Source organism: Zonotrichia albicollis, chromosome 7 (assembly GCF_047830755.1).
Source record: "Zonotrichia albicollis isolate bZonAlb1 chromosome 7, bZonAlb1.hap1, whole genome shotgun sequence".
In the NCBI taxonomy this organism is placed as follows: Eukaryota; Metazoa; Chordata; class Aves; order Passeriformes; family Passerellidae; genus Zonotrichia; species Zonotrichia albicollis.
The window spans coordinates 8,568,188-8,592,950 of record NC_133825.1 but is presented as its reverse complement, the minus strand read 5'-3'; the positions used below and the strand labels follow the sequence as shown (position 1 = coordinate 8,592,950).

Sequence of the window (24,763 nt, the reverse complement as noted above, 5' to 3'; positions counted from 1 at the left end):
GGCAGAAGCAGAGGGAGGCCCTCACCAGACCCTTGAGAAATGCCACACATTCCCTGTCAGCTGCCTTAGAGGCTGTTGGAGCTTCAATCCCAGATGGTTCCTGATTATAAGGCCAAGGTCGCTTTGGAATCTGTGCCTCCCCTCAGGCAGAGAACGACCCAGGAGAGCAGCAGCACAGTGCTCTGGGAACGTGTGAGCCCAGCAGTCTTTGAGTCTTGGCCCACAAAAGTCATACGGGAAGTTGAAACCCATCTTCTCTTGCTTTCTGTGCAGGTGCTTCTAGAGAAAGGGCAGGAGCAGAGTGCTTCATCAGAGATGCCATGCCAGACTCAGGGAGAGCTGTTCCCAGCCCAAGAGCAGGAAGAGCAGCTCAGGCAGCAGGTGGAAGAGCCACAGGAGAATGGCCAGGTGAGCCTGACTGGCCAGGGGACAGAGGGAAGGGCAGGAAGAGGGGCGTAAACCAGAGCTCTTGGGACTGAGGAGGCCAGGAAGTCCCACAGGCACTGGAAGCACAGGGCCTTGGAATTTGCAGAGATCAGCCCTGGGACAGGAGCTTTGCAATGGAAGCAGATGTGGGGAGGGAAGCAGAAAGAAGTGGCTGAATAAATGTGATTTGGAGGCTGCAAGAGGAAAAAGCTGAGCCTGATGGCAGCTCCCAGTCACTTGCTCTGCTTTTGTGTGCACAGAACATCAAGGCAGAGCCACAAGCAGAGCTGCCCGAAGCTCAGAGTGCCATCATGGCAGTGAAGAGAAAGAACAAGGAAGACATGGGAAGAATTCAAGAGGAGAATCTCCATCAGTACAGGAGCCATCAACAAAACCAGGTGAGTGAAAGAGTGGCAGCCACTCCACCCATGAAATGTCCTCTCCCTTCTCCTTTACAGTCTATCAAGGGACACGTGCAGGCAGAGCTGCAGGACTCTGAGGCTAGCAACAGGGCAAGGGAGAAGAGGCTGGAGGAAGAAATGCAAATTGTCAGAGAGAAACTTAATCGCCTCCCTCAGGCTCTAGAATGAGTGAAAGTGGGATGCAGGCACCAAACTGGTGGTTTCTGCCCTTCTTGCCTATCCACTCAGAGCAGCAGGGAGTGGGGCCATGCCTCTGAGTGCCATCCTGCTCTAGTGTGTATCACAGTCACTCTGAAGGACATTTCCTGGTGTGCTGAATCTCCACTGCTGCTATGTTCTTCTGGCCTATTCCTGCTCTCCTTGTTCCTTCAAGTGTTTTTACAGTGGAACATGGTGACCCAGATGGAGGACTGAAACAAGCTGTCTGTATCCCTTGTCAATCTGTTCTTTCCCTTTTCTCACAGTCGATGACTCCTGGCTGACAGGGACAAGCTGTAGTGTCTGACTGCTTTGTTCTGTTTGACTTGAGGTGCAAGTGTTGACATCTCACCGGGCAGCCTGCGAAGACTTCCAGCCAGTGTCTGGCAATGAAGGACCCTAAGTTTGGAGTGAGGCACAGGAACAGTGCCCACCAGAAGTGCTCCAGGTCCAGCACATCATGGGCTCTGAACCTGCTGCTGCAGCAGCATCATCCCAAGGAAGCCTTTCTGTCGAACCTGGGAGCTCAAGCTCGGGCGGTTACTTCATCTCCCTGAAAGAGGAGACTGAGGAGAAGCACCTGGAGATGCTGGGTACGTCTGGGGTGTTTCTTGTCTGAGGGACAGTGTTTTGTGGGCAGGTGTCAGCAGAGCTGTACCAAATGCTCCTCCTGAGTTTGGTGTCACAGGGCCATTTAGGAATCCCCAGAGGAAGTGCTGTGCTCCGAGGCAGCGAGAGAGCTCTGGGTGTTCCTGCTGCCTCTGAGGGCACCTGGGATGGGCTTGGGTTTGCCTGAGCTTCCCTCTCTGCTAAAGGGTGAAGCAGGAATTGTTCTTGGATCTGCAGAAGGCTGTGACCTTGCAAATGATCTAGACAAGTCTCGTGTGCTAGTGGCCAAACTGAACAGAATTTTTTTTTTCCTAAATTCTCCTTAGACTCCTGACTTTGAACCAGTAATCCGAGCAAAAAACTTCACAGAAACGGACTGGTTTTGGAGTTTTGTCTTTTTGGTTGGGGATTATTTTTTTTTTGGGAGAGGGGCCATGTTTTTGTGTTGTTTATTTTTTGTGGAGGCCTTTTTTTTTTTTTTCTGTGGCAGGACTTTTTGTGTTTTGGGTTTTTTCGATTTATGGGTTTTGGGGCTTTTTAAGTGGAGTTGGTTTTTTCTCCACTCTGAAATAGCCCTTCTGCCCCATGTCTTACTGATGGCATTTTTATGACTGCTACTGTTACCACTACTACATTTGCAGTTTATTTTCACAAGAATGCTATCTTTTTGTCAATAAGAATTACTTTGAAAGGACATCAGGTTACAGGACAAATAGAGAGCAAGTGGTGTTTTCCATGTGCCCCCAAAGAAAAAAGCCATACTTTTGTAGCAACCTTTATTTAATCTTCTAGTTTTATGCTTATCAAGATGAGTCCAAGAGATGTATCCAAGTGGCGTCATCAGATAAAACTGTACTGCAGGCATTTCTCAGGAGAGAGCCTCCAGCCCAGCCATGGTATATTCCTCAGATCCATGGCACTTTTCCATACCCGATTCCCACTCTTTCCCATGACTGTTAGAATCCTACCCATTGGCCCAAGCCCTGCTCAGATCAGTCTCTAGGAAAACACATCAAGTCTTTTGTGATTCTGCAGCACAACCCAATGAATCTGCTTCTTGCCCGTAACAGCTGCCAGTGCTGTGCTCTCAGATAAGACCTGGTGGGGCTGAGACCAGAGCCCAGTGGATTCTGTGTCTGCCATCAACTGTTGGGACAAAAAGGGCACTGATCCACCCCTCGGTGTAGCTGATCTCAAATCCCATCCTGTTGTGTCCTCAATGGGGGCAACAGCTTGTAAGAGGCTCAGGCTGGCTGTGGCTTCTTCCCACTGCTTGCCAGTGCTCATGCTTGGGCTTTGCCAGCCTCGTTGTGCTAGCTGCCCTGCCCCTGAGGGCTGGAGGGACTGCAGAGGCTGGAGCCTTCCTTAGCTGGGAGAGGGGCATCTTTGAGCTCAGCCTGCTCATAAACAGGTCAGGGTCCTGATGCTGAAAGCCCCTTCGGGATCAGTTATAGCATGAGCTGCTCTGCTTTACAAATGGAAATAAATTCCTTTGGCCAACTGCTGAAAGGTGGGGAAGATGTTCTTCTCTCCTGGGAATGCATCTCCCCGTGCTTTGTTTCCTGTCAAGAGAACTCTTCAAAGGACTGTACAGAATCAGTCTCTGTGCCAGCCATCTGCACTGCAGGGCTGCCTGTCCTGTTGCTCTTGTGGTTGTGGTTGTTGCTACCCAGCTGACCACAAAGGGCTCAGAGCCCCTGACAGTGGGGCTGCCTTTTGTATGTCCTGGAAGCTGGGATCTCTGCTTTAAAGTCAACATCCTGCATTTTGTTTCCCTCAGAGAGAATGGTGAACCAGGAAAATCCCTTTAGGATATACACCGAAATGGAACACATTGGCAGCGGGTGAGTCCAACCGCAGTTACTCCTGCACAGCCATGCGCCAGGTGTTTTTCTGGTGGAATGTCTATCCAGTGTGAAGTCAGGCCAGCTGTAAACATGTTCACACTCTGGGGATAGAGGACCCCATCTCTCAGTGCTGCTCAGATTTTAATTTGTGATTAATTTGTGAGTGTGCTCAGAAGGCACAGATGTCAGTGACATCTCCATGCTGCCAAGGTCTTGCCTGCATCAAGGAACAGGACCTGGAAGATCTCCTTGTGTCTCAAGTGTGGGACAGCTCTGTGTTAATTTCCTTAGCATTTTTGTATGTCTCAAAATCATACTGCTCCATTAATGAGAAAAGAAGAAACTTGCTTGCCTGAAAGAGGAACCTACCCTCTATCAAAGCTGTGTGAGATAACAGTTCCCAAGAACATTTCTTTCCCCTGCTTTGCAGAAGGAAATACTCTGTGGTCAGGATAGTACCCACACAGTTTAGAAAGTGAAACCCAAGAGGAAAGACTAAACTCCCTTTAGAAGCTGAACCCCAGTGCTTCAGGTACAGGCCCAGTGCCCATGCACTTGAGAGGAAAATGCATCATCTGCCTTCTGGCAGAGCCCTCCTGCCTCCTGCAGGTTTTTGACACTTCCAGCAGAGATCTCCTGTGTGGGCTGGCTTTCACTCTAGGAGCTAAACAGCTTCTTCTTTCTCTGCTTCTGTTTTGTTTCTAGGGGTTTTGGACAAGTGGTCAGAGCACTCAACAATGCCACAGGAGGAGAGGTAAATGTCAGCAAGCCCCAAAGACTCTGCTGCACATGAGGGCTTTCCCCTCTGGTGTGAGCTGCGGCTGGAGCTCTGTAACTGTCCCCCAAGGGAGCAGAGAAATGGGCTGTTGGAATGTCAGTTCCTAATTACTGCAGCATCTAATCACAAGGCAGTTTGGCACAGCTCAGCTGTGTCATTTAAATCACTTGCTCCATTTGCATTGTGGTCTCGTGCCACTAACTTCTCCAGTTAATGATTTTCAATGTCATTTAAGGTGGCCATAAAGAAAATACATCTTCAAGGACTAAGAACGAAGGAACTAACTGTTAATGAAATCATGATCATGAAGAAGTGTAGGAGTCCCAGTGTTGTGAATTATTTAGACAGGTGAGAGGTCATGGTCTTATCCCATCAATGGGCATTTACATACAGCAAACATGAGAGGTTAAAAACCCACTTTGGTCAGTGGCAGAAAGTAGAGCTGTTAATTTTTATTTATTCATATGTTTTACTCATCTCCAGTGGATGAGAGGAGAGTGCATCTTGTCTGCATGAGTTTTCCCTGCCACTTGTTGTTTGAAAATTCTTCCAAAATTATTCAAACCTGGATCAGCTGTTTCTTACTAAGTCAACACCCTCAAAGTACACTGCCTCCACATTTTTTCGGGATTGATTTTCTTAAAGTTTCTTAAATGCTGATGAACAATCCTAAAGTGGATTTCTCTTAGATCGTTGCCCCTCTTTGTCACTGCTGTGCATGCCAGGAAGACTAGGTGCTTATTTCCAGGAACACCATGCCTGACAGGTTTTTACCTGGGCTGTTACTAAACTGCATTTTTCACCTGCTGGCCATCTAAGACATCTTATTTTTCACTGCTGTGCCTTTCTCCTCCAGACTGCACAGACTGCAGATTGTCTATTCCTTTGATTCTGTCCTAGTCACAAAGGCACCTGGAAACAAGAAACCCAGAAGCAAAACATCAAGGTAGCCATGCATGTTTATCTCCCCGGCCTTGTTTCCTTCTTTCAGCTACCTTCTGGGTGAGGAACTCTGGCTGGTAATGGAGTACATGGATGGAGGCGCCCTGAGTGATGTCATCCACAAGACCTTCCTGTCTGAAGACCACATTGCAGCCATCAGTCGGGAGGTCAGCAATCCCATCTGTGCTTCTGAGGCCTTGGGCAGGATTGTCTGGGAACAGGGGCTCAGAACAGGAGTGATTTCATGTCCCAAGCTTTGTTTCTGTGTGGCTGGAATGCTATGGGCAAGTAAAAGCATCTCAAGTGAACGGCCTGCCAGTGCCCCTGCACTCACTGTACTCAGTGCCAGTACTCTTATCTCCTGCTGTTGTACTCTCGCTCCACCTCTTGTATTTGCTGTTCCCCATCTTGCCTCGCTAAACTTTTTTCTGTCTTCACTGCATTCCTTGCCTGTAAAAGCAAAGGTGCTGGTGGCAGGATTTGAAACAAAGAGCAAAGAAAAAAGAGAGACTCGTTTCTCTCAGTCCTCAGCTAAGAAGGACAGGAGTGCAGCCAAAATGCTCTTTGCTTCTGAGCCCATCCACTGCAGCAGGAGTCATCCTGGCTGGTTTGCAGGGGACAGTCTAAAAGAGCAGGTGATCTTGCTCTTTCCAAAGCTGACGTGCCTTTCCTCAGAAAGGTCCTGCTCTGCCAGTGTTGGAGCAGCAAGCTCTTCCACTCAGTGGCATTGTGTTCTGCCATTACTCCCCATTCCCCTGGAGAGGGAATCTTTTCGATTCTTTGATTCTCTCTCATGTGATGAAATCACATCACTCATTTTTGCACTCCTCTTTCTGTTTCCTCTCTCAGTGCCTGCAAGGACTGGATTTTCTTCATTCAAACAATGTAATCCATCAAGATGTGAAGAGCGACAACATCCTTCTCAGAACCGACGGCTCTGTCAAGCTGAGTCAGTATATTCTTGGTCAGGTGCAGCGTTCCAGGGATGTGGGTGTGGGGCTGCTTGCAGTGACAGCCAGTTCCCAAAACTGGTGCTGGTGGCAGCGCAGGGGACACCCACTATGAGCTGAGGTCACAGATGCCACATGCACAGAGATAGGACAAGGAACAAGAAGTCAAGAGTATTGTTGTCCTGTGTGTGTCCCTTCCAGAGGGAGGGAGCTACAAGTCTAAAGTTTCCAAAGAACAAAAGCCACTGCTGGAGGCAGTGTAAAAAATTGGGGAATTTTTTAAGTTGCCATTGCCAGGAGATTGAACAGCAACTTTTCAAACCTCTACTGGGGTATTCTTTTGCTTGCTTTCCTAATTGCACAGAATTCAAATAAAACCAGTATTTTGCTTTCTCCTCAGCTGATTTTGGCCTCTCTACTCAGCTCAACTCTGAGCAGAGCAGACCATGCTTGGTAGTCGGAACTCCTTGGTGGATGGCGCCTGAAGTGGCGACAGGTCAACCATATGGCCCCAAAGTGGACATATGGTCTTTTGGAATTGTGGGCATTGAAATGTTAGAAAAAGAACCTCCTTACTGGAACCAAAGTCATGCCTCGGTAAGGAGCAAATACTCACTGATCCCACTGTCTTTCTCACCTGTCCCATGCCCTGCATGCCATTGGGCAAAATCCCATTGCCATCTGCTGGAACTACTTCCACCAAGGTCCTCTCTAAAAATGTCCCTGCAACACATCAGCATCTGCTGTAGATTTGGTTACATCAGTGGGGGAACTCAAGCCTTACCACATGCACACAAACTCCATTCTAAGGAAACACTTCCCTTAGGGTTATAGGTGGTTCCAGTTCTTTTGTCTGTGGAGATGGCCCCGGAAAAAGGAAATAAGCATCTTAGAACTTCTGTTATCTTTCCATAAATGAAGGAAGGAAACCCAAACCCAACAAAGTTTCTAAAACTGTAGTCTTTAGAGAGGAACCTAACCCAGTGTGCAGTTTCTTCTCACTGGGAAACATGCCTGAAACCTGGGCATGAGGGTGTAAAGGCCACTGAGTCTCTTCTGCTTCTTGTGCAGTGCTGCTGCACTGCATTTAGTGACCGTGTTTCTTTCACAGCCCAAGGCATGTTCTCTGTGTCACCAAGCCAGAGCCTGGTGATGTGGAGAGCCTGCCAAAACCTCCTGTTTGTTTCCAGGAACTTTCTGGGATAGGCCTACCACTAATGCATTGACTTGAGTAGCCAAATGAGCAGAGGGTGACCATAGGGATGGCACCTCTCCTTCTTCTGACCATGACAATTTTTCTTTTGCTGCAAAATGGGAAGCTGCAATTTTCAGACTGCTGAGAGACAGGGCTGCAGGTGGCACCTTTGTGCCCAACCAGACATTTCCATCCCAATACACTTGTGCAGGCATCCTAATGTGGCTGTGTTGAAGATGAGTTTGTAAATCTTTATTTCCTCACCTGGGGACTACCTAATGCATTTTCCATTTTTTTTCTTCCAATTCCCATTGTTTTCAAGAACAGCAGAAAAAGCTTGATGAGTTTTGTTCTAAGGCACGTGTGCTTAAAGGACCAACAGGCACTGCAGAGATACCTTTCATGTACTAACCCTTGAAATTAGTTAGTATAGCAAAGTCCCTCTTCCAAAAAGCCTCTCAAGCTGGTATGAATCCTCAGAGAAGCAAATGTCCTTTTGCTGATGTAGTTCCCACTAACTAGGTCAGTCAGTGAAATCAGCTGCCAAGGCAAGATCTGCGGGATGGTGGAAAAGCTGTGGCTGCATTGGGGTTTGGGTTTTTGGTTGGTAAAGGAAAGTCATCTCTGGGTCTGTGCCAGGGCAGTAACTGCTACTGAAGAACAGAGGTTAAACACAGGGATCTGGGAGAGCCTTAGAGATGTGAAAGCAGCAGGTGGAGCCTCGTGGGTTTTTTTTCTCCAGGCTCGACGACTGATAGCCAAAGTAGGGACCCCAAAACTGCAGCATCCCAAGCTCCTCTCAGCTTTGCTGCGTGACTTCCTGAGCTGCTGCCTGCAGAGAGACGAGGAGCAGCGCTGGTCAGCCAAGGAGCTCCTGCAGGTAAAATGGGAAGGGGCTGCAGGTGAAAAGGAGGCTGAGGGATGGGCTCCTCCTCCACTCAAGTCCAAGGCATCAGATCAGCCCTCTTCTTCCTCACTTCCACTCTTGGTGCTCTTCAAATGAAAATGGTGAGGAATCCTGGACCAGGTTAGGCTGGCAGGGCCCTGTAAAGCTCCTCTGGTCCAAGGGTCCTGCAATGAGCAGGGACATCTTCAAAGAGATCAGGTTGCTCAGAGCCCTATGCCACCTGACTTGGAATGGTTGCAGGGATGGGGCACCTTCAAGCTCTTGGGGCAACCTGTGCCAGGCTTGCACCATGCTCCGAGTAAACAAGTTCTTCCTTAGACCTACTCTGACTTGATCCCCATTTTGTTTAAAAATATTCCCCCACATCCTATTGTAACTGGCCCTGTTGAAAAAGATGTCCCCCACTTTCTTCAAAGCCACGCTGAATTCTTGGAAAGGGGCAATAAAGTCTCCCTGGGGCCTGTTCTTCACAAAGCTGAATAACTCCACCTCTCTCTACATTTCCTCAGAGGAGAGGTGCTCTGTTTTCTGTTTCTGTCACCCTCTTCGTTTTTTAATTTGGTGCTGTGTTCACTTTTACCTAATGGCAAAAGAATTGAAGTAGAGCAATGCAGCGTACAGAGACATGAAATGGAGGTGCAGGAAGCCAAGGAAGCCAGTCCCAGCTGAGCAGTCAGAGATTTGGCTGTGGGCAGGAGGGGCTGTGGGGGTTCACTCTGAGCCTCTGAGTTGCCCTGGTTTGTGCCCCCCAGCCCACCCTCAGAGGTTTCTGCCACACAAACAGGGACAGCCAGGAGGGACTTGTCCCAGCCCCATCTGCTGCCTGGCACCTTCAAGCAGATGGGAACTGTGCCAGGGTTACTGCCAGGCTGTGTGGCAGAGAGGGAACTGCAGGGCCCAGTGCCCCTGGGCTGGCCCTGCTGGGAAGGAAGGTGCCAACCAGCACACGAGAGGCAGGGCATGGAAAGGCAGACACTGCTCTGTCTCCCTGCGGAAATCAGCACAGTGCCTGTCTTACAAAGAGAGGGACCAATGAGAGGCTTTGGAGTTTCCTGAAAAGAAGAAACTCCAAGGACAGAAAGCACCAATTCTAAAGCACTGGCAGGGCTAAAATCTCAGCAAGATTAAGACACCTATAGAAATCAATGAGTGGGATTCTAGGCCAGGTTTGCCTGTGATGGCAACGTCGTGCACATAAAGATGGAGTTGTAGACGGTCCCATTGTTCCTCTTCCTGCATCCTTCTAGGGGCAGGAGAAATCCTGTGAAGGACTGAGCTTGGAAAGTCATGGTTCATTGTTTTTTGTTGATTTGGTTTTTTTCCCTTTGGGCAGCATCCATTTGTAAGATATGCTGAGCCTGCGTCCAGCCTGGTTCCACTGATTGTTTCAGTGAAGAGGAAGGAGACAAAAATGTGACAATCACATCAGGACCATTTATTTATTCCTTAACAGGTTTAGAGTAGGATTGTAGGTTACAACTAGGATTAGGATTAGGAATATATTAAGGATTAGGATAATAATAAGGATAAGGATAAGGATAAGGATAAGGATAAGGATAAGGATAAGGATAAGGATAAGCATAACCATAACCATAAGGATAAGGATAAGATTAGGAAAAGGATAAGCATAAGCATAGCCATAAGGATAAGCATATGAATAAGGATAAGGATAAATATAAGGATAAGGATAAGGATAAGGATAAGGATAAGGATAAGGATAAGGATAAGGATAAGGATAAGGATAAGGATAAGGATTGAGGTAAGGGTAAGGGTTAGAGTAGGATTGTCTAATAGGACTGCGGAGTAGGACTGAAAATCAATAAAGTTTCTGAAACCACAACTCACCTTGAAGATCCCCTTCCTTCTCACTCTGCGCATAAACTTGAGAATTCCTTCTGAATTGTCTGTTGTTTCTTAAAGGTGGAAAGTGAAACAGTGTCTTTGGCATGGTGTGATGGTGGGGAGGGATATTCTTCATTCATCCTCTCCAGACCGCACTGCCTTTGGAATATGGCCCACTGGTCTGTTTTTGGCCTTCTTTGGTACTTCTATTTGAGGCAGAAAGGGCAATGGCATTTGCAGGCAAAACCAAAGGAAGAATGGGGCAGCCCAAACATCTTATGCAGATGCAGGCCTTCAGCTGTGACTGGAGATCATTGGGGCTCCTGCCACTTGGACTTGGATCCCTAAATGCAATAATCTCTTTGGCTGGAGGAGAGCCTTGCTCAAGTGAGAAAGCAGAAAGATCAGAGAGGGTGCTCGGGGAGGTCTCCTGTGGTGCAGAGTTCTCAGCGCCGGTGAGGTGAGAGCGGGCCCGGCCTTGCCCGGGCTGGAGCCCCAGCAGAGCCCCGGCAGAGGCTGGAGCAGCCTGAGCCCCAGCAGAGGCAGGCTGGGAGGAGGCCCTTGGAGCTGCAAGAGGCAGCAGCCGGGCCCTGGGTGCCTCTTGCTGGGAGCGGGCGAATCCTCTGCTCTCAGAGCCCAGGTGGCAGCTGGCTGCTGCCGAAGGGAAGCGCAGCCGTGCTGGGCACAGCCCGGCCTGGAGGCATTGGCCGTCTGGAGTGTGCCCAGGAGCAGGGAAAGGCCAAGGGCAGCCGTGGGCCGCTGGGCTGGCTGAGGATTCCTCCTCTTCTGCCGGCTGCCCTGCAACTCCTGGCAAAGGCCAGCAGTGTGTGCAGCACTCTGGGCACCGGGACAGGGAGCCGGGCTGCTTGGCAGGCTGGAGCACAGGGCAGCTCCTTCAGGCCCGGCACTTGTGCCAGGGAAGCGAGGCCAGCGTGAGGCAGGGACAGCTTGGCAGGGCCCATCTGCAGGAGCCAGCGCCTCACGCAGCTCTGTGAGGAAACGCCTACAATCCTGCAGTTCTACTCTGAGCCAGAGCAAAGGTGTGAGATGCAGAGTGTTTGGCAGAAATATTCAGGCCCACCAGGCCAGCCTGCTTTGTGCTCTCTGGCGCACAGCAAGCACTGTGCAATGCAGCTCTGAGCTGCTGGGAGAGAGGCAGTAGGGGATGTGCCTGACGTGTGTCAAGGGGTTAGCTGAAAATGGAATTAGGATAATTGAAAAGTGAGGATGAGTCGAGGGGCCAGCTGGGAATAGAATTGGGATAGTAGAAGACTGCATATTTTAGTTAAGATTTTAAAAAGAGGTAAGAAGCTAAGTTAAGTAATACAGCTAGCAGAAATCACATACCTTAGGTAAAGAGTACCAAATATATTAGGAACATAAAGCTAGGAGTGAAAGGGATAGAGGAAGCAATTGTGAAGAAGCAGAGACCATAGAAATACCTTGCCTTTAGAAGAATTGAACAGTTAGGAGAGGCTTGGACCATGAGCAGGTCAAAAGGTCTTGCCAACTGGCCATGAGAGAAGAGTTCACCATGAGGAAGACAGCTTTCTTCCTCCATACAATCACTCCCTCATTTCAAAATCCCACCAACCCAGTTAAGGGAATACAATTGCGCAGCTGTATAGGATATTCAGCTGATAAAAATGTGAAGCAGGCAGGTAATAATTATGTATTATGGGTCCTTAGAAACCTAATGTAAAACCTTTTCTGTAGAAATATAGAGCAGGAGTCTGCAACTCCTTGCACATGTCTTTGGAAACTAGTTCACATGTGTCCAGTGGTGCAATAAATACCCTTTTTTTCAACTATAATTAGTTGAAGAGTCATGTGTCCGTGCTTCAAGGGTTATGCTGGAGTAGTGAACTGATTTGGAAGGGAGCAGAAGAGTTTCAGCAGGCAATTTTTGGAAGAGGAGGAAGCCTCTTGTGACTGAAGGGAAAGCCATTTGGAATGGAGAAATGATCCCCAAGTCCATACAATTGTATCTTTGTGTCTGTCCTGGGTTGACTATGTGATGCTTTTATCCCCAATCCTCTCATTCTGTTCATGTTGAATAATAATAAGTTTTGTACCTTTAAGAGTGTTCCAGAGAGTGAAGCGTGGGAGAGAAGAAGCACGCAGTTTGTTTTCAGACACTGCACTCACTCCTCCACATTTCTGCTCCTGACTGTGTTGTCTGCAGACAGACAGCGGGGCAGAACTCTTCTTTTGCTTTTTAGTTAGTGTTAGCTAGCTGAGGCAAAGAAGTTCCCTGGATTTTTTTTTTTTTTCCTTTTTCTTTGGACCTCTTGAAACTGCTCTGGACTGAACACCCAGGAGAGCACCGGCAGCTGCAGCTGTGGCCCACCGGGCCGGCCCTGGCCTGCGACAATTCCAGCACCGGAGGGACTGATCAGAGACTGAGTGAGCTGCTGCTTGAACCCGGGGTTTTCTCAGTTTGTCATCTCTTTTAGAGTGGCAAGGTGTCTCATTGTTTTGATATTGTTTTTGTTTTATTGTTTAATAAACAGGTTTTTTCCACCTTTCTCCAAGGAGGTATTTTTTCCTCCGGGACCTGTTGGGGGGAGGGGCCGATTGGATCTGCTTTTCCCACTGGAGCTCCTTTGGGGGATTCTTCCCCAAAGTTGCTCTGAACCTGGACAAATACATGAATTGGCACCCAATGCGCAGCTGGAAAAGGTGGAAAAAAGCTCTAATAATTGTGTGTTTGTTGTTGTTAAAGCAGTTAGCAGCCATGCTGCTTGAATCCCTGATGTCTCTGGTTGTGAAAGCCTCTGTATGGCTCTGGGCTCTAGATCTTTTGAGGTTTCAATACCTTTCTGATCACTAGGATTATTGTCCTTAATAAGTAATTTTTACGGTAGAGGGGTACGGATTGGAATAGCTGTTGTGCTGGCCTTGGTGATAATGATTTATAAAGTGTTCACAAAGATACTGGCCTCTGTTTACAACATGTATGGTTTATGGTTTCTTCATCCTACCCTGCATCCCAATTCCAGTAGTACGTTTTGGGAATTTATTAGTAATTACACTCAGTCTGTTAGAGGAGGAGCCAAGAATGAGACTTTCCAGCCTTCCCTTTCCTCCTTCTCCTTTGGATCTGTTATGTCACTTTTTGAGAATGTCCAGTTTCTGCTGAATGCTAAAGAGACCATCTTTCTGGTATTTAATCTGGTAAGCTTCCTCTATGTGGTCTGCAGCTTCTCTAGAATGAGGGCTGAGATATCCAGAAGAGCTGGTGAGACCCCAGCAGATGCAGGCATGAAAAATCCTGAGTGGTGTGGAGAATGGGAAAATATGGGCCAAACCCTGAAGGAATTTTCAGATCCTGTAGACTGGGATTTTTCACGGGAACAAATTCAGAATGCAGCAGAAGTGGGGAAATACCTAAAAGAGAAGTGCCATGACGATTCTAAGGAGAAAAGGCTAATTGCAATAAGCTGGGCCATGACCTATGCTTATTGCACTTTGTTAGATAGTGTAGGGCAGCAGACAGAGGCAGGGGGGCAGGGAGATAAATCAGCTATCCCAGTCATTCAAGCTGTAGCCAACAGCCCAGGCTCGAAGCCAGCAGCCAGACCAGACAGTGAGCCTAAGCCAGCATCTAAACCAATGGCTGTTGCTACCAGTACTAGAAGTGGGAAATGCACGGATAAAACTAATCGACCAGTGGATGATGATGATGATGGTGATACAGAAGAAGGAACCTCAGTGCCTCCTGACATAAAATCAGGAGTCAAAGCAGCACGTGCAAGATCAGACGCAAATATTGAGTCCTTTTCCCTGAAGGACCTTCGTGGCCTAAGGAAGGATTACACCCGACGACCTGATGAATCCATAATTAGTTGGCTGGTCCGTCTCTGGGATGCTGTAGGCGAGACTACAGTTCTGGATGGCACTGAAGTGAGGCATTTGGGATCCCTGTCACAGGATCCTGTCATCGACCAAGGAATGATGAGGGTGGCTAATCCACACAGCCTATGGGCACGAGTCTTGGACAGTGTTGCACGAAGATACCTGTGTGCAGATGGTCTTTATATGCAATCAACTCAGTGGAAGACCATAGAGCAAGGGATCCAACGCCTGAGAGAAATGGCAGTGGCAGAGATTATCTTCTCAGATGATGTGACAACCAAGAATCCAGACTTGGTACCATGCACATCTGTGATGTGGAGAAAACTTGTACGACTTGGGCCACGAGAATATGCTTCTGCTTTAGCAATAATGAAGCGGGATGATGGTGAGGAGACTATGCTGGATATGGCAAGGAAGCTCTGAGCATATGCAGACGCTGTGCATGGCCCAACACATGCCAGAATCACAGCAGTGGAAACATGTCTGCAAAAATTAGAAGACAAGATAGAGAATCATAAGAAGCTCAGAGAGGAGATTAAAGAAGACCTTCTCTAAATCTCGGCAGTACAGATCAGAGGTTCTGGTATCCAAGGCAGATGTTTCCCAGATGGAGAGAGAAGGTACACCCCACGAGCTGAACTGTGGTTCTACCTGCGTGATTGTGGGGAAAACATGAGAAGGTGGGATAGGAAACCTACCGCTGTTCGGGCACAACAGGTGAGTGAACTGAAGGAAGCCACGAGAAGGAAAGCAGCTCTAGGTGCCCATAGCCAAACTGCCAGGTATGATGATGACAACATGTCCGCTCCCCTTGAAGGAACATCCAAGACATATGCCCAGGGAAAGAAGGATAACCAGGCTTAGAAGGGCCCTGCCTCTAGCCAGGTAGGGGCTAGGGAAAATCGTGTTTTCTGGGCTGTGTGGATTTGTTGGCCTGGCACATTGGAACCACAAGAGTACAAAGCTTTGGTTGATACTGGTGCGCAATGTACATTAATTCCATCGAGACAGGTGGGGACAGAGTCTGTTTCTGTTGCTGGTGTGACAGGGGGATCCCAGGATTTCACTTTGGTGGAAGCTGATGTGAGCCTGACTGGGAATGTGTGGAAGAAACACCCTATTGTGCCTGGCCCAGAGGGCCCATGTATTTTGGGCATAGCCATGTATTTTGGGCATAGTCGACCTTTGAAGTAGGTATTTCAAAGACCCAAAAAGACTCAGATGGGCATTTGGGATAACAGCTGTAGTGACAGAGGGCATTGAGCAATTGAACACCTTGCCTGGGTTGTCTGAGAATCCATCTGCAGTAGGATGCCTGATGGGAGGAGAGCAACGAGTGCCAATTGCCACTTCCACGGTGCATCAACGACAGGGTAGGACCACTCGAGATGCTGTGATCCCCATCCATAAGATGATCCGAGAGCTGGAGAGCCAAGGGGTGGTCAGCAAGACCCACGCACCCTTCAACAGCCCCATCTGGCCTGTGCGAAAATCTGAAGGAGAATGGAGATTGACTGTGGACTATCGTGCATTGAATGAAGTGACTCCACCACTGAGTGCTGCCATGCCAGACATATTAGAGCTCCAGTATGAGCTTGAGTCCAAGGCAGCAAGGTGGTACGCCGCTATAGACATTGCCAATGCATTTTTCTCCATTCCTCTGGCAGCAGAATGCAGGCCTCAGTTTGCTTTCACCTGGAGGGGAGTGCAGTACACCTGGAACCGACTGCCCCAGGGGTGGAAGCACAGCCCCACCATCTGCCATGGACTGATCCAGACTGCACTAGAAAGGGGTGAGGCTCCAGAACATCTGCAGTATATTGGTGACATCATTGTGTGGGGGAACACAGCTGCAGAAATGTTTGAGAAAGGAAGGAAAATCATCCAAATCCTCCTTGGAACTGCTTTCACCATTAAAAAGAGCAAAGTAAAGGGACTAACTCTTGAGATTCAGTTCCTAGGAGTGAAGTGGCAAGATGGACGTCATCAGATTCCTACAGATGTCATCAACACGACCACAGCAATGTCTCCAGCAACCAATAAGGAGACACAGCTTTCCTAGGCGCCATAGGCTTTTGGAGGATGCACATTCCTGAGTAAAATCAGATCATGAGCCCTCTTTACCTGGTCACCTGGAAGAAGAATAATTTCCAGTGGGACCCTGAGCAGCAACAAGCTTTTGCCCAGAATAAGCAGGAGATTTTTCATGCGGTTGCCCTTGGCCAGGTCATGATGGGTCCAGATATGAAGAACATATCTGGACCCGTCTGGGAACCATGGCTTGTCCTGGAGCCTTTGGCAGAAGGTGCCTAGGGAGACTCAAGGCTGAGGACTGGGATTTTGGAGTTGAAGCTACAGAGGGTCTGAAGCCAACTACACTCCAACAGAGAAAGAAATCTTGGCTGCTTTTGAAGGAGTCCAAGCCACCTCAGAGGTGATTGGTACAGAAGCACAACTCCTCCTGGCACCCTGACAACCGGTGCTGGGGTGGATGTTCAGAGGCAAGGTTCCTCCACTCATCATGCCACCAGTGCCACATGGAGCAAGTGGATTGCTGTTATTGCTCAGCACACCTGTACAGGTAAACAGAATCACCCCAGGATTTTGGAGGTAATTACAAATTTGCCCAAAGGTGAAGAACAAGAACCAGTGACCCAGTCTGAAAAAGCTCGTCCCTATAAGCAACTACCACCAGAGGAAACACACTACGCTGTTTTCACTGATGGTTCCTGCCGCATTGTAGGGATGAACCAGAAGTGGAAAGCAGCCAGACGACAGGTTGCACAAGCTACTGAAGGAGAAGGTGAATCAAGTCAACTTGCTGAACTCAAAGCTGTTCAACTGGCCGTGGACATTGCAGAAAGAGAGAAGTGGCCAAAGCTCTACCTCTACACTGATTCTTGGATGGTAGCCAACGCTCTATGGGGATGGCTGGAGAGGTGGAAAGAGGCAAACTGGGAGCATAGAGGAAAACCAGTTTGGGCTGCTGAAGAGTGGAAAGACATTGCTACCAGGGTAGGGAGGCTACCTGTGAAAGTCCACCATGTAGATGCTCATGTTCCCAAGAGTAGAGCCGATGAAGAGCACCAAAACAATGATCAGGTAGATCAGGCTGCAAAGATAGGGGTGTCCAAGATAGACCTAGATTGGGAACACAAAGGAGAGTTATTCCTAGCTCGAGGGGCCCATGGTGCCTTAGGCCATCAGGGCAGAGATGCCGCCTGTAAATGGGCACAAGACCGAGGAGTGGATCTAACCATGGACAGTATTTCTCAGGTTATCCATGACTGTGAGACATGTGGTGCCATCAAGCAGGCCAAGCGAGTGAAGCCCTATGGTACAGTGGGCAGTGGTCCAAGTACAAGTATGGGGAGGCCTGGAAGATTGACTCCATCACACTGCCCCAGACACTCCAGGGCAAGCGCTATGTTCTGACCATGGTGGAAGCCACCACTGGATGATTGGAGACCTACCTTGTTCCTCATGCCACTGCCCAGAACACCATCCTGGGCCTGGAAAAGCAGGTCGTTTGGATGCATGGTACCCATAAGAGAATTGAATGAGACAACGGGACTCATTTCAAGAGCAGCCTTATCAACACCTGGGCCAGGGAACATGGTATTGAATGGATTTACCATATCCCTTATCATGCACTAGCTGCTGGGAATGTTGAATGGCGCCATGGACTGCTCAAGACTGAAGGCATTTTGGGGGGGATGCTTTTAGAAATTGGGAAATGAACTTAGCAAAGGCCACTTGGATTGTCAACACTGAAGGGTTCATCAATTGAGCTGGTCCTGCCCAGTCTGAACCCTTGCACACAGTGGATGGAGACAAAGTCCCTGTTGTACACATGAATGGTATTTTAGAAAAGACTGTTTGGATTAATCCCACCTCAGGCAAAGACAAACCCATCCGTGGGATTGTTTTTGCTCAAGGACCTGGTTATACTTGGTGGGTAATGCAGAAAGATGGAGAAAGCTGTTGTGTACCACAGGGAAACATAATCTTAAGTGAGAACTTTGTGTAAGGTTTCATTGTGATGCAGAGGGAAATAGAATAAGGCATGGACAATGTTCTAGACTGCCAGGTAAAAATGTGTGTTATATTCCCATCTGTTAGAGGTGGGCCAGTTTTCATCTGTTAATTGGGCAGTTTTTCTTCATCTCTTGCAGAAACCAATCCTTCCTCTGGGGAGACATCTGCTGTTAATGGGCTATTGAATGTCACTGCGTGACTGATCAAAATTGCATCATCCCATTCTGAGATGCTCTACCCAGAGGGTGGAGCCAAGCGTTCCTAACAAAATATAATCTGAGATTTTGGGACACCAGAACAGCCTTTCCACTGGATTCCTAGAGGAGCAGCAGCCTTTTCCACTGGATTCCCAGAGGGCCAGCTGCCTTTTCCATTGGATTCCCAGAGGAAGACCAGGCTCATCTACACCACTACTGGATCTTCAGAGGAAGATTATGTCCTTCTACAGGATCCCTGCTTCAAGAGAACCACACCTGTCTGCAGGAAGACTGCAGAAGGACTGCAGCCACTGTTTTAATTGGACTGCTACCAACACGATGACCTACCAGGTGTCAAGTTTTATTCCGACTCTGTCAGTGTTGTTTTGTATTACTGCATAGCTTATTTTATTTTTATATTCTTCCCTAATAAAGAACTGCTATTCCTGCTCCCATATCTGTGCCTGAGAGCCCCCTTAATTTCAAAATTATAACAATTCAGAGGGAGGGGGTTTACATTTTCCATTTTGGGGCGGCACCTGCCTTCCTTAGTAGACACCTGTCTTTTAAAGACAAGACAAGGGGAAAGGTTCAAAACCTCAGTTATAATGCAAATAAAGTTTGAAGGAGCAAATAAAAATAGGAATTGGGGATGTTCTATTAGTTCCAGAAGCAGGGTGAAATTTATTAGGATGGGATTTACAGGCGCAATTTGACATTGGCGTGCTCCCAGAAAAAGGGAAAATGGTACTTTAACTTCTCCAATTAAGGGAAGAAGATGAGGACAAAATTCATGAGATGGTGTGGGCAAAACCAAAAAACTGAGGTAAATTAAACATGAAACTATAGTAATAACAATAGTTAATGAAAACCATCCAGTTTGGGTACAACAATACCCACTCTCCCTGGAAGGGAGACAAGCACTGCAGCCGCTGATCCAGGACCTACTTGAGGACAGGACCTTAGAACCATGTATGTGCCCCCATAATACACCCATATTACCAGTAAAGAAGTCAGATGGGATTTACAGGCTCGTCCAAGATTTGAGAGAATGAACAAAAGAACAGTGAATCGGTACCAGGTGGTGCCTAACCCCTATATAGTACTAGTATAGTACTATAACCCCTATATATATAGTACTATATAACCCCTATATATATATAGTACTATAGTACTACACCCCTATATATATACTAGTATAGTATATAGTACCCCCCAGCACACCAGTGGTTTAGTGTGATAGACCTAAAAGATGCTTTTTGGGCTGTTGCCTTCTGATACAAGGCAGGCGGCCTGGTTTCAGGAAACAGCACGGCAATCCCCTTCCCCGGGGTCGCTCGGGCCTAAGAAACACGCGGACACCAATATGGTGGAGGATCAAAGGCCTTTATTCTCTCTTCTCGTGGGGTTTTATAGTCTAGGGGGCTTCTACGTCAGGTGAGGGTCTGTCCTTACCATCTATGGTTAGTAGGGATGGAAAAGTTACCTGGGCAAGTGGAAAATTACCGGAATCCGGTTCAGGGGGCTACATTCCTATGTTAATTTTCTTATCTAAGGGGGCAGGGGCCCTGTCTTCCTGTAACATCACGAGATCTTCCGAACGCCAGGCCCTATCTGCTACATTGGGCATGCCCACTGGCATAGGAAAGTGGGATATATTTACCTTTGAATGGGAAGACCCCGATTCTGGGAGGAAGCATCAGCTTCGGTGGACTAGGTTACCCCAAGGGTTTTCCAAATCCCCAAACTTCTTTGGTCAAGCCTTAGAAGAACACAACTCTTCTCCATCAAACCTGAGATAAAGCTCATCCAATATGTAAATTATATGCTTCTCTCAAGACAGGAAGAAAAATAAGTTTTTCTTCCATAGTGTTGTCAAATTTTCTGGGAAACCAAGGACTTCAGGTATCAAAAGGGAAACTACAATTTTTAGAATGGGAAGTAAAATTCCTAGGACATGTAACGTGTCAAGGAAGCTGCCGACTGCTGAACCCTGAGAGAATTAGGGGGAGAGTCTCACTCTAATGGCCAAAAGCTAAGAGAGAAGTCAGAAGGTTTTTAGGCCTCTTGGGATATTGTAGGCTATAGATTGAAGGATACATGCAGGCCATCCGGTTCCTATATGAAAAGTTAGTTAAAGAAGAGATTAGGTGGGAAAAAGACAATGAACAAAAGTTTGAAGCTTTAAAGCAAGAATTAGTCAGTGCACTGGCATTGTGCCTTCTTGCCTTAGACAAACCCTTCTATCTGTTTGTAGATGTAGAAAAAGTAGTACCATATGGAGTGTTAGCCCAGAACTGGGGAAGATCCAGGAAACCAGTGGCCTATTTGTCAAAACTCCTGGACCTCATCAGCCGGGGTGGCCAACCTATATTCAGGCTGTGGCAGCAACTGCCATACTCATAGAGCAAAGAAAAAAAATAACCTTTGAGGGAAAATTGAAAGTATATACTCCTCACTCAGTTGGAAGTATCCTAAGTCAAAATGCTGAGAAATGGCTCACTGATTCTTGAGTGCCTAAGTATGAAGCCATCTCAAAAGACAATGGTTTAGAGCAAATCATGAGTAACCAACTAAACCCTGCCCAGTTCTTGTATGGAAAGCCAGGTGAGAAACTAATACATAATTCCCTAGAGGTTATAAACTATCAAACGAAAGTAAGAGAGGACCTAACAGATCAATCAGTCCAAGGCAGAAGACAACTGTACATCAATGGATCTTCATGGGTAATAAAGGGGCACAGGGTATCAGGGCACACTATAGTGCATGAAGGATTGGTAGCCATAGAAAAGAGAAAGTTGCCTTCCAACTGGTCAGCATAAGCATGGGAGTTCTATGCCCCAAAGTGAGCTCTGGAAATATTAGCACAGAAAAGGGGAACAATAGATACAGACTGAAAATATGCTTTTGGCATAGTGCATATCTTTGGAAAATTTTGGGAAGAGAGGGGGCTAATAAATTCAAAGGGAAAGGGACTGATTAAAGTGTTAGAAACCTTACAATTACCAGAGGAAGTAGCAGTGGTATATGTTAAAGGTCATAAAAAGGGACCGACTCAGGAGGCGTGAGGGAACAATTTAGCTGATTTAGAAGCTTACAATGCAACTGAATTAGAGACAGAAAAACTAATAATAGTATTAACAGCCATGAGAGAAATGCAAAAAATCCCTGTGTTCAGTGGGACCGAAGAGGGAGAACTCCTTAAAATAGGAGCGGGCCAAGAAAGATAATGAAGGGAAGTGGAGATTAGCAGATGGGAGGCAAATGTTGAATAAACACCTTGCCAAGAAAATGCTAGAAGGCATACATGGAACAACACATTGGGGTACACAAGTGCTAAGTGATCAATTTCTAAGGGATTGGGGTTGCATAGGAATTTTCAGAATAGCTAAGCAAGTAATTGAACAGCATATGATATGTCAACAAGTGAATAAGAAAATCATGAGGAAAACACCCAGAGGAAGGCAAGAACTAGCCTTAAGGCCCTTCCAAAACATCCAAGTAGACTTTACTGAGCTTCTCCAGGTACAACGGTGGAAGTTTTTGCCAGTGATAGTAGATCATTTGACTCATTGGGTAGAGGTGGTACCCAATGTGAAAGCCAGTGCCAATGCTGTGAGTAAAACACTTCTGGAACCAATTATTCCCCAATATGGGATGGTAAATAGGATTGATTCAGACCGGGGAACTCATTTCACATCAAAGATATGAAAATCAAGGCCCTTTGGTTGTATTTTGATAAGGTCTTAATAAGGTCTAAAAACCATTTAAATTTTTGAAAGTGAAAATGATTTGTCACATAGGGTTAGGGAATGTCAGGAAAGGTTGTCCACACTGGGTCAGCTCCAAGGTACAACTTGTCTGACCTAGCCAGATCTGCTTAGGAATGGCCCTACATCAATATCAAGCACAGAATGCTGCAATCACCTCTTCTCAAAAGAGAACAGTAATAAAACACAGCCTTTAAAATAGGATTACACATTACTTAGAAGCTCATTGAAATATTTCTCCATAACAGTAAAAGGAAAACTTCCTGATGAATAGGACAAGACCAGAGGGAAATCAAGGCAGAGCCATGGTTTTTCAGAACTTGCTTGATCCTAATGACCCCTATGGTGCATTTGGAGCTGAGCCCTGGAACCTCAGGGTCTGAGAGGAGATTGCACAAACCTTTCCAGGAGTCAAAGTCAGAAGAAAATGCCAAAGTGTCTCAAGGCATGAATGGGTCCCACTGAGGTCTATCCCAGCACAGGATCCTCATGGACTCCGTGGAAGAAAGAATTGGAGGCCAGGATTGCAGAAAAAACTTCTCAGAGATTCAGTGTAGAAAGGAAAATTCAAAGTACCTTAAAAACCTTGAGTATCTCAAAGTATTAATGAGCCCCACTGAGTGTCAGTACAAAGCTCTCAAGGGACTCATTAAAGCAGATAACTGGGGCCATGATTGCACAAACCTCTCACAGAGTCTGTATCAAAAGGGAAACACCAAGTACCTTAAAATGACTGAAGTACCCCGAAGCATTAATGAGCCCCAGTGAGTGTTGTTACTGACAAAGCCTCTCCAGGGACTAATTACAGCAGATAATTGGAGGCCATGATTGCCCAAACTCTAAGAGACTCCAAGGCAAAAGCCAAACCCAAAGTCCTTTGAAAAACCTGCAGTCCCTGGGAGCATTCAGGAGCTCCCAGGGTCATTCCTGAGCAAGGCTCCCCAGGGACTCCTTCCAGCAGATCCTTGAGGCCACTGGGATGTGGGCTAGGGGAGGATGCTGAGGGCAGGACAAGGGGCTGACAGTGCCCAGCCTGGCTGGGGCTGTGCCAGGAGGCCCCAGGGCCTCAGGACAAGGTGTCTCCTCCCAGCCCTTGGTGGCACAGACCCTGCTGCTGTGCCCCAGGGCACCAAGACTTGGCTTCTCTTTGTCCTCACCTGTCATCAGTGCCTCCAGTTCTCTGCTCTGCCTGGGGCCTGGGGACATTTTCTCAGTCGTGTCCCTCAGTGGGACCCATTAAAAGTCCAAGAAACTTTGAAGCTGGATTCTGACTTGGAGTTCTGAAGAGGTTTCTTCAGCTCCCTCTCAGGGACTGATGTTCAAGGCCTGAGCATAAAGCCCCAGAGGCTCATTAAAGTCCTTGTGCTGTGTCTGTGCTGCTGAGCTGGGCTGGGCTCCTGGCACAGAGGCAGCTCCTGGTAACCAAGAAGAGCTTCAAAAGCACATTTCTCTTGATGAGCAGCTCTTCTGCCAGCCCAGCAGGGCTGGGGCACTGCCTGCAGCCACCCCGGGCACAGCACAGAGGCACAGACAGCTTCAATCAGTCAGGGCTGGGAAGGGGCTGAGAAGTGCCTGGGGCAGAATCACTGCCAGCCCTTGGCACAGGAACCTCTGGCTGCAGGACAATGCAGCTGCAGCTCCTGGAGTGATCTCCTAAAGCTGGAACATCTCAATGCCTGCAGATCCTGTGAGTACATTCTCTGATTGTGCCTTGTGCAGAGCAGCCAGTGGTGCCCAGGGCTGTCCTGCAGAGCAGGGTCCTGCAGCCCAGAGCGCTGTGCTGGGGCAGGGACTCTGCTGCCTGCCAGGGACAGCTCTCAGCCAGCCCTCGCAGCTGCTCCCAGCACTGGGGGACAAGATCTGGGTGGGAGGAGACAGCTGGTGAGGCTTGGAAGTGTTCTCCTTGTGTGGGGAGGATGCTGCATTGTTCAGGACTGCTCCCAGCATGGCATTTTACTGCAGAACATTTCCAAGTAGATTATACAGGGAGCACAGCAAGACAGGGGCTGCATAAAAGGGCAAATCTTGCTTTTTTAATAAACTGCTCTGGGTTGCCTGGATGGTAAATTGCACATAGATATTGATCTCCTAATTCAGGTTGAGAATTAAAAAAAAAAAAAAAATCACAGATTGAATATAGCAGGCAGTGACAGAAATCAGCACAGGGCCCCTCACAGGGAGCATCAGCGTTGCTTTTCCAGCCTCTTCAGGGTTACTCTGATGTTGCCATCAGAGCCTGCAGAGCCAGAGCTACCCCTGGGCAGTGCCTGAGCTGGGAGGGGTCTGCAGGGCAGAGCTGAGCCCCCAGGGCTGGGCTGGGCTCTGGCAGCACTGGCAGGGCCCAGCCCTGGGCACAGGGAAGCAGCTGCTGGCAGGGACAGCTCCAGGCAGCAGAGCCCTGGGCAGGCAGTGGGGGGAAAGTGCCCCCAGGCTGTACTGGGATATTTAAAGTCCTCCCCAAACCAAGCTATTCCATGATTAGTTTTTTTACAGATCCCCATGGCAAGGCACCACAAATGTCCAACAGCAGCTCCATCAGCCACTTCCTCCTGCTGGCATTGGCAGACACGTGGCAGCTGCAGCTCCTGCACTTCTGCCTCTTGCTGGGCATCTCCCTGGCTGCCCTCCTGGGCAACGGCCTCATCATCAGCGCCGTAGCCTGCGGCCACCACCTGCACACGCCCATGTTCTTCTTCCTGCTCAACCTGGCCCTCAGCGACCTGGGATTCATCTGCACCACTGTCCCCAAAGCCATGCACAATTCCCTCTGGGACACCAGGAACA

General features: G+C 48.0%; 1 pseudogene; it reads left to right on the top strand.

The window, feature by feature from the left end:
- The window catches only part of LOC141729581 (uncharacterized), a 425,427-nt pseudogene that overhangs the window by 40,681 nt on the left and 359,983 nt on the right, over positions 1–24,763 (top strand).